Source organism: Capsicum annuum, chromosome 8, assembly GCF_002878395.1.
Source record: "Capsicum annuum cultivar UCD-10X-F1 chromosome 8, UCD10Xv1.1, whole genome shotgun sequence".
NCBI lineage: Eukaryota > Viridiplantae > Streptophyta > Magnoliopsida > Solanales > Solanaceae > Capsicum > Capsicum annuum.
The window spans coordinates 161,474,341-161,492,936 of NC_061118.1; positions in this window are offsets into that span (position 1 = coordinate 161,474,341).

Sequence of the window (18,596 nt, forward strand, 5' to 3'; positions counted from 1 at the left end):
ACAAAAAGATAAAATGTTGTATTTAGATCCACTTTTTTTAATTTACATATTAATAAAGTCACCAGTTTTATTTAAGCAACACACACAACAAATAAATCCCGGATAGTTTCAGCAATATTACATTAAATCCCGGATAGTTTCTGTCAGATGTGGAGTTTGATGCAACAGATATGGAGTCTGTTGTTATACATAGCAGCCTTGCTGGTGGTTTGATTTGTTCCATCAGTTGCTCCTTCTGTTGCAACATCAACAACAGAATAAACTACAAACTACAAATAAAAAACATCAACAACAAAGAAAACAACAATATTTGTTCCAACAATATCATCATCAACAAAAAAGCATACATCCTATGTTCCAACACCATCAACAACAAGGGACGGACCCATATGGAGTCCTCCGGGTACGCGAGCACAGACTGAACTCGTATCGAACTTTATATATGTATGTGGAAATAAACAAAAAAACGTATATAATCTAATCAGTGAGCACCGATAGTAAGAGTTGTTTGGTTAGCCTAGTTGTTATTTATGGATGCTTAAGGCTATTTATTTCTTTTGGTCTTGAGATCAATTCCCACTCAGCACATATTTTTTTAATTTTGGTAACCAACTCTTCTCTTCTTATTCACTTTAAACTTTTTATTTTTTTCTCCCTTACTCCTTGTGTTGATTGTTCGGACTTTACTATTTTTAAGCTACGAAGCACCCACCGTCTAAACCACACCACACCACCAGTTCCAACAACACCAACCCCTCCAACAACATCAATAACATCATCAACAACAAAGAAACAAACAAAATACATAAAAAAATGCTACTGCCAACAAGGCTTTTAAACTTCTCCCAACAGATGACTTTATTTCGCATCTTATAATAAAAATTCTCGGTATGTTTATTCAACAATTAAAAGCTCCTTCAAATTTTTTAAATAAATATGATAAGGGAAAATGGTAATTAAATAAACAATAAGATATAAATAAAGTTGCAAGAAGAAGACGAGAATGAAAGAGCAATAGTGAATCATATCATACCTTAATGTCAAAAGGAGGTCAAAACAGCAATTTCAGTTGAGGAATCTAAGATATGGATATAGATCAGTTTAGATCCGAACGAAAATTTTTGAGAAAGAGGAGAGAAAAAAAGGCTGTGATAATCCTACAGAGGATAGAAAGAAAAAAGATGAGAGATTTAGGGCTGAAGGATAGGAGAGGAGAGATGAGATAATTATAATTTCTAGATGTACTACCCTTAATATTAAATGACTAAACAAAGTGTATTTATTCAAATTTATATTTTCAAAGCATAATTGATGAGGCTAATTTGGTAGTAAAATAAACCCCTAATTAATATTTTCTTGATGGGAGTGCCAAGTCAATATGAAACGAAAGAAGTATTGGGGGTTTAAATATTCATTAATTAATATTCACTAATAATTTGAGGGGCATGAGGAAGAAAATGGGTGACATTGAAAAAACAGGACAAGACTACTCAATGAGATTTTTGAGTTATCCAAGAAACATTTTTTACCACCTTTAGTACTACTACTACTTTATCTACTCGGACAGTAGCCTGCTTTAAAATTAAAAGAAAACAAAAAGATTTTCAAATAGATATGTCGTCTGTTGCAATAAATTTAGATATCTGTTTGAGAAATCTCAACAGCTCAGTCATTTGTGACAACAGATGGAAATGTCATTTGATAACTAAATCAGAAACGTTATCTGTTACAACAGATATCAATATCTATTTGAAAATTTTCAACAGCTCAGTCATCCATCATAACAGATGCAAATGTCTATTTTATAATTAAATAAGAAATATCATCTGTTGCAACAGATATTGTTATCTGTTTGAAATTCTCCAACAGCTCAGTTGTTTGTTGCAACAAATTTCATTGCAATTGATTTAGGATAAACTAGGGATGAAAGAATGAGCTCCTCATTAACTTAATGTTAAGATTAATAATAGTACCTACATCAATCTAGGTGGAATGAGGGATGAATGAGTGAGCTCACAGGGTCAACTACATATCCAATTAAGTCGTTGCATTTACATGGTGTTAGTATTGCTTTCATCCCGACTCGAGTCATCGATCGATCACTCTGAGTTGAAATGTGTTATCATTAACTTAATGTTAAGATTAATAATAGTACCTACATTAATCTAGGTGGAATTAGGGATGGATGAATGAGTACAAAGGGTCAACTACGACTTCAATTGAGTTTTTTGGCAATTTCATAATGAGACGGTACTGCATTCCTCCCGACAAGAGTCATCGATCGATCACTCTGAGATGAACCGATTCTTACTACCTCGTATATTCAACTAATACCTTAATTGAATAATCTGGTACTAGGGTGAGTTCTCATAGGGTCAACTACAACTTTAATTAAGTCTTTTGGCAAATACATGATGAGATGGGATCGTGTTCCTCCCGACAAGAGTCGTCGATCGATCACTTTGAGCTGAATCAATTGTTACTACCTCATATGTTCAACTAATACCTTAATTGATTAATCTAGGACAAGGGGTGAGTTCTCATAATGTCAACTACAATAGATAACAACACCTATTTGATAATTTACAACAAATGGGTAATCTATCACAATAGACTACTTAATCTGTTTGATAATTTACAACAGATTCATGATTTGTCGCAACAAATAACTTAATTTGTTTGATAGTTTACAACAGATGGATAATATGTTGCAACAGATTACATAATTGAATGTGATTTCTCATAGGGTCAACTACAACTTCAATTAAGTCTTTTGTCAATTGCATAATGACACGGTACTGCGTTCCTCCCGACAGAGTCGTCGATCGATCACTCTGAGTCGAACCAATTCTTACCACCTCATATGTTAGACTAATACCTTAATTGATTAATCTAGGACCAGGGTACTAATATCTTAATTGAATAGTCTGAGACTAGGGGTGAGTTCTCATAGGGTAAACTATCGATTAATCTAGGACTAGGGGTGAGTTCTCATAGGGTCAGCCACAATAGCTGGCAGCGCCTATTTGATAATTTACAACATATGGGTAATCTGTTGTGACATATGACAATCCATTTGATAATTTATAATAAATGGGTAATCTGTAGCAACAGATGACTTAATCTGTTTGATAATTTACATTAGATTTGTAATCTGTTGTTACATAATCTGATTGATAATTTACAACAGATGAGAAATTTGACACAACATGTTAAACATTTGTTTTTTACAATTTCAATTGAGTTCATATGTTAGACTAATAGTACCTAAATTGATTAATCTAGGACCAGGGGTGAGTTTCCACAAGGTCACCTTCTAGAGTACTCGATCAACTACAACTTTAATTGTTTTTATACAATTTCAATTGAATTACTCTTTTGGCAATTGCAAGATGAGAGGGTTAAAAATTACGCATATATTTTATCATTTTAAAAATAATTAAGATCATTTCGGACCAAATTAACATTTTCAAAACTACTTGTCATTCTATTCCAAAATACAAATCAACCCACACAAAACGTTTCATCATTTCAAATCTCAAGGTCTAGCTCTCTCTCTCATTCTCACTTAACAATACAGTACAGACAACAACTACTCAACAAATTTGCTCAACCCTCTACAACAGATCACTTTTCTTCTCATTTCCTACCATATAGGTGTTATTTTTGACTTTATTCTTGCTTGTATCAGTCGTTTTCTTTGTCTTCACAGGCAACAGAGTTTGAGAAGATCTCTATATTTGTTTTTTTTTTTCTAAAAAATAAGGGCTTTTAAGTTAATGATGAAAAATAAAACTTTTAGTTGTATTATCTTCGAGAATGGGTTTACAATTTTGAGTTTTGATGATAAAATCATAGAAAGAACTCGAGAAATCCCTAGTTTCCGTTGTAGTGTTCCGTTGACTATCGTGGTATAGTTGGATGGTGTTTGTGGTATTGGTGGTGGTGGTGTTTGTGGTTGTCGTGGTGGAATCGATGGTGGCATTGGTTGGTGGTGTTTGTAGGGGTGTCGGTATTCATGGTATTTGTTTGTTTGTTGGCATTGGTTGGTAGTGTTTGTGGTAGTGGCTGTTGGTGTGTCGGTATTCGTGGTATTTATAATGTATTTTTTAAAATCTATGCATACATGAACTCTAATGTAATTTTTGTTTTTCTTTGTCTGTAGGTAAACATGTCTCCCAAAAGAAAAGAAAGTAAAAGTGGATCAACATCTGACCACTAAAAAAAAGGCTACAATACAGAGGGATTCGGAGGAGCTTCCTGAACAATCTCAGTCAGGGAAAAGTGAAGCTGAGGAGAGATATGAAAACAAAGTTGAAGGAGGTGGACAAGGGTCCATAGATGGTGATAAAGAAAATGAAAGTGAGAAAGAGAAGGAATTAGAGAGTCAAAAAGAGAAAGAGGATGATCATCAACATGATGATAATGGATCACCGACGGGGCGTGAGTTAATATCGACATCCCAGCGTGATCCTGTCAAAACTTTTAGTATTAATAGGTTTCAAGTTGTGATGCCGATAAATGACCCAGGAGGAAAACAACTAATAGGTCAAATTGTACTTAAATGTCAGATGGGGAAAAGTTTTGAACATTTTATTAAAATTATGAAGAACGAAAACATAGGCAAACTTTTTAAGAAGAGCTGCTTTGGATGCTTTCTCGAACTGCCTGAGGATCCCTCTGCCCGTATCCGTTTCCCTATGATAATGGTATATGGTCTTCTCAAGTGCAGGATCAAGTATGCGGGGAATGATAGAGATCCGGAGGAGGGGGCAAAAAGAAGATGGATGAAATCTGAATCAACTACTGTGGCATGCCTGTTTGTTTTGGCTTGCAAGAGTTTGCCATAGTGACGGGCTTGAGATGCCATTGTCCAGAAAGACCATCACCCCGCAAAATATCCAAGGCAAGAAAATGCAAGGAAAAAATAGATGGGTTATTTGACATTGCTCGATGTGGCTACAAAGCATCGATTTTATTGACAGATCTCGAGGATAAAACCATACCAGAGCAGTACAGGGAGAAATTATGCTTAGTTTGGTTTGCCCATTCGATTATATTGGCAAGATACGTCAACAAGGTTATAGAAGTTGATTTGTTGGCACGTGCTGAGGATTTTGATAATTCAACAATTATCCCTAGGGATATGACAGCTTCTACTTGACTGTCCAATATTTACTGACAAAGCTATCCTTAGGGACGACCACATTATACGGTTTTCCTTGGGCTTTCAGGGTAAAATTAATCACTAATTTTACTCATCCATTAATTTATATTGAATATAGTTATTATGATTTTTTTTGCTTGCTTTCTGTTTAAAATTTTTAGGCTTGGGCATTTGAAGTCATTCCTCCCCTCTGAAAGCAGTTAATGGATTACCCGGATGAGGTTTTTCATCCAAGGATATTTAGGTGGTTGGCTGTAAAGAGCAACACCAATATTAAGGAGGCTAATCTCTTTAACCCTCCGGATGATGCAACACGTCTTCATCAAGTAAAATAATTCGACTCAAAGATAAGAAAAATATTGAACAGATGTTATATGTGGTACAACAGATGTTATATCCGATGCACCAGATGGGACATCTATTGCGACGGGGTATATCTTGCATCAGATTACCCATCTGTTGCTTTGGTTCTCTGAACCCGACTCCTAAAAGATTAACCATCTACTATAAATTATGCAACAGATGTTTAATCTAATAACATATCGTTCATCTGTTGTGATGTACATATCATCTGTTGTATAACGGATTACCCATCATGTGCAGCTGTTGCAACAGATCATTGATATTTTGCATCAGATTATCCATGTGTTTCTCTGTTTCTCTGAACCAGACTCAAACGAATTTTAACCATATACTGGAAACTATGCAACAGATGGGTTTTATTTTAAAAAATGTAGCCCAACTGTGAAAATTATTATATTATATGATTTAAATGCATCTGTCTTTTTTTATAGGTTGTGCATCTATGGATCATGCCTACTGGGGAGGAGTCAGTGATGACTTTTTATATTACTCTAGGTCATGTTGATACTATTGCAGACCCAACGGTGGAGTTAATAAAGAAGTAATTAGCTGGATCAACAGCCATAAGAAGAGCAGTTAGGCAAGGTCAGCCTAATGTTGAGGCTCTTCATAACCAACCTTTTACTAATGCAGATTCGGGTGCTTCTTCTGGTGGAGTTGTTGGTGTTGGTGGCAGGCATACTGATGCTGCTACCACTCATGATGATGAGTATGTTGATGCTCAAGAAAGAATAAATATGTTTGAAAACAACCCTTTCGCCCTTACACAGGTCCCTCTCACCCCTCTTCACCCTCGTGTTCTCATTGCGAATGCGATGAATGCAAGGACAGACAGGATAAACTCTTTAAAAAAGTAGAGGCTATCTCTAAAGATATCGAGGAATTTAAATCCAAGAGGTGTATCATACCATCCAAGAAGGTGAGTGTCACGCCTCAAATCCTATTGGGGCGGACTGGCACCCGTAACCGAGGAGGCCCGGGAGAACCAGCTCATAACCTTATACTTCCCATTCATACCTCTATGACAACCCGAAATTCAGACAGCATCATGTCGCATATAAAAGGAAATAATCACCTGTATAAGCTCGAGCACACATATATATGCATATACAATACTTGGCTGTTGGAGCCATCACGTCTACTAACAAAACACCACCTTGACTGTACATTAGGTCTACAAAGCCTCTAAATAATACACAGAGTTTAACTAAGGCCGGGACACACCCCGCCATATAACTAACTTCTATACAATACTAAAAGTGACTGGATATGACACGGAAAGCCCCAAAGCAAACTGGAGCTCACCAAACGTAGGACATCATACAAAACAATTATGGATCACATGTTACTGAATAACTTTGGAAACTTTCTTAATAGAACAATTGTTCACTTTCATGCCAAAGATATGGTATAGAGTATGCTTTACATACCTGACTGTCAACCTTCAATACTAGTCCCAAATGGACTTCTCGTCTTTTTGGATTACTTATCTACAATGAACATATATAGCAATCTAGTATTAGCGACCAAACGTCACAATTCAATTATTTAAATTCACCAAACTAGTGGTTAAGTAGTAAGCCTTAATTACACCATAAAGGGTGTCACTTTAACCCTCTGATACTCCAATTACATTCACATGCCATGCATATTCATACAACATCCTCCAATATCAAGTTTGGATTCATTTATCCTTCCAACCAATCCATTAAACCAAATTGAGCCATAGACATAAATAATCATCAATTCAATAGTATATCACTATATCCAACTTTCATAACTCAATTACCATATCCACCTTCCACAATTCAATACAACCAAACCATGCAAAATAATCCATAACCCTATTTTCATCACCTTTCAATAACAACCAATACATATAATCCTCTATCACACATATACATATGGAAGAGAACAAAGGCAAATAATATTCATACCTTAGAATTCACCTCTTGATTATGCAATCCTGTTTTCACAAATAATAGGTGCCGTTCGAAGCTCTCGAGATGACAAACGCAGTTATCGGATTACTTTGGAATTTCTACCGTTGAATCAAAAGTAATTTAAAGGTCAAATATGGCTAGGGTTTGTTCTTTCTTAATGATTGATGATGAAAATGAGTTTTTGAACTCATATGCATGTATATATACACATATTCCCGTCCATAATATAATAGGGAATGACCAAAATGCCTTAAAAATTTAAATAATCTCAAATCTGTCCTTTGGTGGACTGTTTTGATAAGCTAAAGTAGATCGACCATAACTCTTTGCTGCGATATTGTATTTGGGTGAAATTGGTATCGTTGGGAAGATAACTCAAAGGGATTTCATTTCATATAAAGTAGGCCACCCAGTTCATCCTGTACAAGGAGTTATGATCGTTTGAAGTTGACCCTAAAAATCTATTTTGATAGGCTGAAGTAAAACGTGTATAACTCCTTACTCAGATGTTGGATTTGGATGAAACCAATTGCATTGGAAAGAAGATTCAAAGATATTTATTTTCATAGGTCGCATATCTCCCAATTCATTATATTTAGCGAGTTATGATCATTCAAAGTTGATCCAAAAATTTAGCTGGCCTCAGTAGTTTGTGTGCAGGAAATTTTCCTACACATTTACTATTCCCAAATATCCCCGCCATCGTTTTATAGTTTCAAACTTGCTCGATTATATCCGAAACTTATCCATTTTTGGAAATCTTTATATCGTTGGAAAGCTTATTCAATAACCTTCGCATGGAATCATCGACGGGCAAATTCCGGTATAAATAAAATAAATAAATTAATTCCATATAAATAAGACCAATACACGTACTTGAATACGCCAATACATGTACTTGAATATAGGGTGTTATAGTGAGGGAGCCACACACTCCTACAGTGTTGGTTAGGAGAAAGAAAAGAGCAATTAGAGACGTACTCTCCGCTCGAAAATCAAAAGAAATTCCAATTCCTCCTTCTCCAAAAGCTGTTAAAGTTTAAGGGCCAGTCAAGAAAGTAGACATATACGCGAAACATAACGCCGAAGAGAAGAGGGATTTGCGACAGGCCAAGAATGCCAAGCCAGGCGCACCAGATTACCCCAGGCAACCCTTTCCCCCCAAGACTTCCAGACCATGACAGATATGCGTATGCCGTACGAGGACAAGGAAAGTTTACTTTTCCTACCCTAGACCTACTAATCTACCCCATGAAGAAGAAGCTACACAACAGATTTCAACTTTGTTGCAACGGCTGGGTATACTGGTGCAACTGGTAGTGGTTCTATTGTAACTTATTATCCATCTGTTGCATAAGTTGCGTTGAATTATTGATTCAGAGAATCTATGCTACAGATGGACCATCCGTTGTATCCTTACAATTACTAACCTATTTAAAAATTGACTTCTTATCTCACAGCATGTTGACATTATTCTCTGCCTTATGAGGAAAAGGCAATTAATGTACTGGGAAGCTTATGACGCTGCCGATAGGATAATGGACCTTGACTTCTGTAAGAATCTCAAGGATAGGTACGATCAACTCAATGGAGAGGCGTTATCCCTTGGCGTGGGACTTGATTTCCTAGTTCCTACGCTGGTCTTGAATGAAGAAGAAATATTAAGATATGTTAGAGGAGACAGGCCAAATCCACACGGCAAGAGCTGGACTGAGGCAAAAAGAATTCTTGCAGTCATTAGTGTGAACGACATGCATTATCGGGCTGTTGAGATACTACTCGAGGAGGGAAAGATCAATGTTTATGACTCCAACGTACCTCTCATCGATGATTTCAATCTTTTTTTCCTCGTGGAGCCACTGATGGTGTTGTTGCCCATTTTGTTGAGAGAGAGTACACTGATAAATCATTTGCCAAAGGAAGTGTTGGTAAAGAAATCATGGGATTTTGAAGGTCGAAACAGGGGAATGATCCTTCCAAAAGATGATGCCGCTAAAGCAAGCGGCTCGCACGCTCTTGCAGACATGAAATGTTTGCTGACCGGCACAGAAATGACCGAGCCAATGACTTTTCTGTGCGACAACGCTGGGGAAAACCTGCAAGAGGTCTGGGCTTATGGAGTACAAACTGGACGCTAGAAGCCTGTGTATATAGAAGAGCCTGTGAAATAGAAATTTTTAATTTCAAGTCACCCTTCACTTTATTATATGTACATGTAGTGACAATAATTTTTTTCTGATGAAAGTTGAGTTTTTTATAATGCAATAGATTAGATTGTTAATTTGTTATAAAATATCTTTAATCCGTTCTGGCAGATAGTTTATCTGTTGTAATAGGTTGGTCATCTATTGCATTACGGCGATGTTATTTCTATGAATAATATAATAATCTAAGTCTAATCTGTTACAACAGTAGGAAGACCTGATTGATAATTTCTAACAGATGACCTAAATTTTACAACATATGCTTAAATCTTTTTGATATTTTTCAACAGTTACGCTTGAATATCCATGTCCTCGACAACACCAAAGCAGTAGCAAATACACACACCACTATAAAAATTTCATCAATTAGGCTTGAATATCCATGTACCCAACAACACCAAACCAGCAGCAATAACGACAACAATGTAGTATCTTCTTGCATGATTTTGTTTCTCTTCAGAAGCCTTGACTTTGTTCAACAAACCCTAGATTACACGACTTGCTTGTGAAGGGTGCCGTTCTTCATACCAATCAAAGTCATCGCATCCACCCAATTTCTATAAAAAAAAAAGAGAACACAATTACAAAACAATTACAAGTCAATAATTAAATAATTAATTAAATAAAAAAAATATTACCTTTGAAATCTTACAAGTAAAAAACCTACGATCTGGATTTTGTTGAGTCCAAGAAGTCTTTAACAGAGTTTCATGGCCGCACTTACAATATCAAAAATCTTAATCACCAAAAACAGTGGAAGATGCACTCGACATTGTCAAACTCAGTTGGAAAAAAGAAAAGAAATAATTTGAATAGATAAAAAAAGATGACGATGAAGAAGAAGATTTGGAAATTTAGGGTTAAATTTTAGGAGGAAGGTGAATATATAAGACAATGGGGAAAAAATGATCGTTGGGGACCAAGTGACGGCAAGTCAGCGAAATTTGTCAGACTGACACTAACACATTTTATGCCTATTTTATTTTACGTGTTTAAAATGAACACTGTCTACTTGATGCCTATCTTATTTTAGGTGTTTGAATTGAACACCGTCGATGGGTTGCGCCTTTTTTATTTCAATTCAATTCACTTTAACCTTTTTACATGTAGTGACAATTTTTTATGTCCAACGAAAGTTGAATTTTTATAATGCAACAGATTCTGTATCCGTTGTAATAGTTATCCTACCTGTTCTGACATATAGTTTATCTGTTGCAATAGGTTGGTCATCTGTTGCATTATCTCGATGTTTTTATCTAAAGTCCATATGTTGCAACAGTGGGAAGGCCTGTTTGATAAATTCTAACAGATCACCTACCTGTTGCAACATATGTCTAAATCTGTTTGATTTTTCCAATAGATATGTCGTCTGTTGCAACAGATACATTATCTATTGCAATATTTGAATCTAGTATTCCTTTTCAATTAATAAGTTTAAATCTAAGGAATAAATAAAATTCGTAGACAAAATAAAATAAATCGAACCCTTTATAAATTAGCTGAAATAAGTCAACGAATAAATGAAATATAAAAAAATTGTTATGGGTACAGATCTCACCAAATACATCAACAACAATATAAGTATACTGCCAAGGATTTCTTTGATTTGACAAGCTCAAGCTATAAGGATCTACTCAGTATGGGAAAGTTGTTCTTCATCCGGTGCTATGGAATTCGGCTTTGCTCGTCGTGGATCTTTATTATCGCTTACGTACGATTTCTGCGCTTTTTGTTCTCCGTATTTCCATAAAAAGAGTAGCATATTGTCAATGTTGTTCAGCAGTAGTTTCTTCTACATCCACCTGGAAAGCCAGAATTGGTCAATGCTAATCACGGAGATACAACAAAACGGAAAAGGATAACTCATCTCTTTTAGCAAATCAAACAGGTCTTCCTCCCATTTTAAATTATCCCAAGCAGATTATATTTCTGTTGCAACAATGAATTAACTGTTGGGATAAATTTCTACATGAGAAAGACCCTGTGTGATAATTTCCAATGAATGAACCATCCATTGCAACATATGAATCATCTGTTGCAGCATATAGGTCATCTGTTGGTACAAATAAAAATGGTACGAAGAGCTGTTTGATTTGCTAAAATAGACGAGATATATGTTGCACCAGATAAAGTATTCGGTGCAACAAGTTAGTCAATTGTTGCAACAGATGTATATATCTGTTTGATAATTTTCAGCAGATGTGTCATCTGTTGGAACAGATATGTATCTATTTGTTTTGTCAGTTGGAAGACATATAATATATTCACCTTTTTCAGCTCGCGCTGCTTTCCTTTGGACATTATACGTTGCTCAGTGCAACACACAGACATAGGAGTTGCAATTTTGCTTTTTTGGATGCTTGATAATGCCCTGGAAATCACTCCTCTTCTCCTCTTAGCCTTAATCTCTAATAGAGCGGATGGAAATAAAATCCTCTTTGATGGAATGAGACCTCTCTCAGATGTCAATTCCTTTACAGAAGCAGTTAGTGCATTAATAACATTTATCACTACATTATGTCCACCCTGCAGTCTTGACATTTGCATGCAGAACATTCGCTGGGAGAGGCAAAATCTGTATAACCAGTATGATCATACTCATAATAATTTGCTTTAAATACTATAAGAGGAGCATCATTAGCACCAACAGCAGCACCACTACAACCACCAACAGCTCCATCACCACTAAGACCATCAACAACAATAATAAGCCCACCCTCCAAAATTATTTTTCTTGTAATGGTTGTTGCTCCAAATCATTCTATTTTTATTTTGTCGATGAACTTAGGGTCAGATAAGGTTTGCACAGACCGTAAAGTAAAAAAAAAATGGCATCTTCAACTCTCGATTGGTTGAAACAAGCGACAGATGCACAATCTAACATAAATCATTACATATATTAGAATAATGATTAGATCATTCAAAAAAATCATTAATTAAAAGAAAAAATTAATAATAATTATACTTACTGCATCCTTCGGGGAGTTGAAGAGATCAAGAAATTTTGCATTTTTATCAATTTTGGCCGACAACCATCTCAATATTCTTGGACAGGAAACTCCTTCCTGGAAGTTCACTTGTTGTCTCAAATAAGGAATGAACTCAAACGCCGAAGCCTATAAAATAACGCCAATAAATCAAAATCATTATTGAACAAAAAAATAAATGATATCATGATAGAAGAAAGAAATATTTACCATGAAAGCCCATGGGAAGCCATATAAGTTGACTGTCTTTGGCGCTAACGGAGTCAACAAATATTTGACAATAATTTTGAAGCTTTCATACCCCCAAGGAAAGTTGTTAAACACATCAAGATCCTCGGAGAGATTTATTAAATCGAGTCTTATATTGTTGTTAACGTCTCTCGCCCAAAGAATATTATGTACAAACCAAACCAAGCACAATAACTGCTTGTGATTCTTCGAAAGTTCTTTACCTTTCAACGCTTCTATCAAATTTTTATTTTTGAAGCTTGGACCAACAATGGACACCAGGTCATCACGATCACACAACTTGCCTTTGTCTTTTTTGGGTGTGCGGGGTGTTTTTTTTTTGGGTTAGAATAGGTATAACTTGAGAAGGAGGATAACATTTTACTCCAGTAACTATGGAAAACTCCTTCCAACCAACACAAGCAGGCATGCCACAGTAATTTATCCACACCTCATCCATCTGTAACACCCCGTACTTAATTACGTGCATTAGCCATGGTTATATGTGTTGGAGTATATGTATTGATCATAAGTTAGGTATATATAAGTTTAAGTATGAGTATTGATTATTTTGAGATGGTTTCAAGTGTATAGTTTGATTATATGTGTATAGGAATCGACTTTATTTATATTGGAATTTGCTCGTCGAAGTTTTTATGCGAAGTTTATTGAGTTAGCTTTCCAACGATATAAAGATTTCTGAAAACAGATGAGTATCGGATATAAGCGAGCATGTTCGAAACTTGAAAACGGTGGACGCAATGAACAGTAAATGTGCAGAAATTTTCTGCACACAAAAGTACTGCAGCCAAACAGACTTTTAGGTCGACTTTAAATGATCATAACTCCTTGTAAAAAATGAACTGTGTGATATGCTATATATCGATAAGAAGCCCTGAGATTCTTCTTTCTAATGCAATTGGTTTCACCCAAATCCATTATCGGAGCAAAGAGTTATGGTCGATTTACTTTAGCCTATCAAAACAGTCCACCATGGACAGATTCGGATTTACTTAAATTTTAAGGGCAATATGGTCATTTTCCATCACCTCATGGATGAAAATTGGTCATTATATACATATACTTAGCCTCATATCCATCATTTATCATCCAAATTATTGAATAATAAGAAACTCTAGCCTAAGTTCAACTCCAATTATCCTGTGATTCAACCGTAGAAAATCCAAATTGATTCCGTAGTTGTGTTCACCGTCTCGAGGGCTTCGAGAAGCACCCCTTATTTGTGCCAACAGGACTTCGAAATCAAAAGGGTCATTTTATGGTAAGGATGTAAATTATGTTGGTGTTATTTATATGGATATGTATATATATATGCATGTGAGCATAAGAAGTATGTTATTTGATTGTTGTTGAAAAATGATTGGAAATGATGTTGGATTATTCTGGTGCATGGTTGGATTATGTTGAATTGTGAAGGGATTTGGTGTGATGATGTGGTATTAAAATGATGATTATATATATATACACATAAACCTATTGTTCAGGTTGGTTTTTGGAATACTTTGCAAATATTGGTTGTATGGATTTATGGAAGAGAATTGTGGTGTTGGGTTGCTAATACTAGATGCCAAACATTTCATTGTAGATAAGTGATTTGTCAAGGCGGGAAGTTGTGTTGAATTGGTATTTGAATCTACAACGAGGTATGTAAAGCATCCTCTAACGATGTTCTTTGGCATGAAAACACCAATGATGCCATCAAGTAAGATTCCGAGGTTGTCCAAAAACATGTATTGTTCTACATTACCAACGAAGTTGTTTCCATTCTATAAAGTGTCAAAATGTTTCATTGATATACCAAAAGGCTCCTATTTCATTGTTATGATATTGATGATTCTGAAACACATTGTTGATGTACCAATGAGTCTTTATTACATCGTTATTGTATAGAAAGTCTATTACTTGGTTCCTATTGATGTATCATTATTCCAACGGTACTATATTGGCATGAACACTAATGTAATAATCTCAAAAGCTTTTGAACTAAGTTATTGGAAAGATCTCTTATGTGTGTTACTTGATATACGTGTGGGTGGTAGCTCAAGGGCTTAAGCCTAGCATGGGCTAATTCCGATATTTGATATGATTACAGTTGATATGTACTGGGGGCAACCTAATGGTCACAGTACGGTACAGTATTGATTATTGTTAGGTGGTTGGAGGTTCGGGAGGAGGAGGTAATGGCGAATGATAATTGTAAAGAATAAAATGAACGAATGTATACCGTTCCACAAATGTGTTTGAATTCAAGAACCCAATTCAGATTAATGATAATGTACATGATCCTAAAAGTGTTTATGAAGTGTGGTTCACTTCTATTATGATTTATTCACTTGCGTCTGATTTTCTTGATCCCCCATATCACATATGATTATTTACAGCTTTACATACTCAGTACATATTTCGTACTTACGTCCCTCACGGGGGACCTGCATTTCATGCTGCAGGCACAGGTTCTTCAACTCATTCACAGCATAGATAGGAGCCAGGTCATACAGCTATTGTTGGTGAGCTCCAGTTTGCTTCGGAGCTTTCCGAGTCGGTCCCTTATGTTTTGTTATTGTACAGGAGTCATGTGTGGGCGGGGGTTTGTCCCGACCCTAGTTATGTCATGTATATCCTAGAGGCTTTGTAGACATAAGGAAGGGTAAAGTCATGGAAGTTTATATAGTGATGTTATATTTGTATATGTGGTGGCCCCGACGGCCAAGTATTATATATATATATATATATATTTGTGCGTGTTGTGCTGATACAGGTAATTAGACCCTTCTATATGCAACGAAGTGCTGTCCAAATTTTTGGTGACATGTAAGTGAAAGTACAGGTATCTGAACGGGTTCTCCCGGGCCTTCTCGGCTTCGGGTGCCAGTCCGGCCCGATGGGATTTTGGGGCGTGACACCATCTTATCTTTGTTTTCATACATAAACCTACACTTGAGTAGTTCATACACCATTTTCGTTCAAAAACGAGCATTGTTGTCCTCCGGCAAATCAAGATATTTCCCAAAGCAGCTGTCCCTGAAATAAGCATCTAATTTTTGTTCTTAGAGTATTTTTCTGAAGGCATCGAAAGATTTTTCCATGTCCGACTTAACCACGAAATCACCCGTAAAATATGTAACACCATCACATTGCATTCTCACAGGATAACGATCAATGCTCAAGGCTTTGACCAGCTCTTTGGTGGAAGGGCTATTAGCATCTGCATAATCTCTTTTGAAATATTCCTCCTCCCCGTGTTCATCATATTCTGCTTCCGATTGAGATAACGTTTGTAAAGCAAGCTCATAGAGTGGTGGATGTAGCCTAGATGCTTCACTCATTCCTTTACTTGGACTAGATTCGATTTCTGTTCTTTTGGGAATCATATTATCTAAAATTAGCAGGAACATAACATAATATATTATTATTGATTAGTGCATCGTTAAAAAGGGATAACAATAAATCAAACAAGTAAAATAGTAAAATAAAAGTTGCAGCAGTTCACCAATCTATTGCACCAGGTAGTATATCTGTTGCAGCATATAACCAAACTATTGCAACAGATCACTCATCTTTTAAGACAGATGAATGGTTTGTTCAACAGATCACACAACTATTGTGACATTATCTGTTGCAACATATGAGTGATCTATTTGAACAGTTAAATAACCTGTTGCAATAATACAAAACATATCACTCATCTGTTGAGAAAGATGAATGGTTTGTGCAATAGATCACACATCTGTTGCAACATATGAGTGATCTGCCAGAGCAGTTAACTAACCTGCAGCAATGGTTTTGTAATTTATTGCGACAATACAAAATATATCACTCATCTATTGAGAAAGATGAATGGTCTGTGCAACAGGTCACACATCTGTTGCAACACATAAGTGATATATTGGAACAGTTATCAACGGTCAATGTTGTTTAGATTTCTTCCAACATAGGGCCGTCTATCGCTGCAGATAAATGATCAGTTGGAAAAATCAAGTTTGGGACATTTCCTGTAGGAAGATTTAATGAGATTTTATCCAAAAAGAGGTTCATTTGTTGCATCAGATCATTAATCTAATGGTTCTTCTATTGCACCAGATGGTTAATTAGTTGCATCAAATTTTTTATCCGATACTTAATCTGTTGCAACATATGGTAAAGTTGTTGCATCAAATAGTTAATCTGTTACATCAGATTATTAATTTGTTGCATCAAAATTATAATCTGATGGTTCCTCTGGTGCATCAGATAGTTAATCTGGTGCATCATATAGTAAATCTATTGCATTAGATGGTTAATATGTTGCACCAGAAGGGTAATCTGTCAGAGGAAACAAAAAATAGTAGCACGATTTTGTTTAACAAAAAATAGCAATTTCACCATTTTTATCAAGAACAAGAACAGAACAAATCAAATCAAATTTTCGTATTGTTTTTATAAACACAAACAATAAAAAAGTCATTTCAGACCGCATTTCAAATTAATGCAACAAATATTGAAATTGTTAATCAATACTATAAGAGAAGTTGGCTCAAGTTCCTCGTTTTCTTCAAAACTAAAAAGGCCATAAATTTTTACCTGTGAAAAAATAAAAGGAACGATGAAGAATTCGAAGCTGTTGTGGCCGGAGAACAAGGTTGTCAAGTTGATTGAAGGTTGAAGTCGAAAAGGAACACGAAGCCCAACTATTTGTAGTCAGATGTTGAAGTCGCCGAGGATTGAAATGAGAAATTTGTAGAACAGTTGGTTGGGAAAGAGTTGAGAGAAGCTGTCGAGAGAGGGATGAAAGACAGGTTGATTGAATTGAAGAGGGGAACTCGAAGCCCAACTATTTGTCGCCGGAGGTAGAAGTCACCGGGGGTTGAAGGGAAAAAAGAGGGGAATTTGAAGCCCAACTATTTGTCGCCGGAGGTAGAAGTCGTCAAGGTTTGAAGGAAGAAATTTTACAGAACTGTTGGTTGGGAGAGAGTTGAGAGAAGCTGAAGAGAGAGGAGAGAGTGGTTGATTTGGATTGAAGAGGAGTGTGGGTTGGGTTGATTTGTATTTTTGAAAAGATTAGAAAATTGTGAAAATATTAATCAAGTCCACAATTAACTTAATAAAGTTTTCTAATGATGTTTGACCCTATCTATTGGTCAATGTCATCAATCTTTCATTCAAGACTTAAAAGACACCTTTCCTTCAATTTTCTCAAGTATCATGAAGGTATTGTTATTGAATGTTTAGATATGGATGTTGACAAATTTTCTTTTTTTATTTTGACTCTTTGAGTTTGTTAGTTATGTTAAGGAAATTAGGTACTATATTAAATCTCCTAAATCTTGTACTTTACAGATATTTGACACTTTGGAAAAAATTTATTGGAGGCTAAGGTCTAACCGTAAAAAAAAATAAAAAAAATACTCTATAAGACTTTTTAAAATAAATAGCCCAAATTTGATATCTTAACAAAAAGTGATTAGTCTTGTGTACTATTTCCACTTTATAGCCATTTTTATTTAGGGTAATTTTGGCCCACGTAATTCAGATACAGTCCATATACAATATTGATACAATTTTCAACTTGGGCCATTCGGTCCGTTTAAAAATATTTCAGTTCTTTTTCTATAAATTTTTTAACAGAAAAAATATTTTAATTTTTTTTATTGTTTAGAAATAATAATTAAATATAATTATATGAAAATGATATAATTGTTGTATA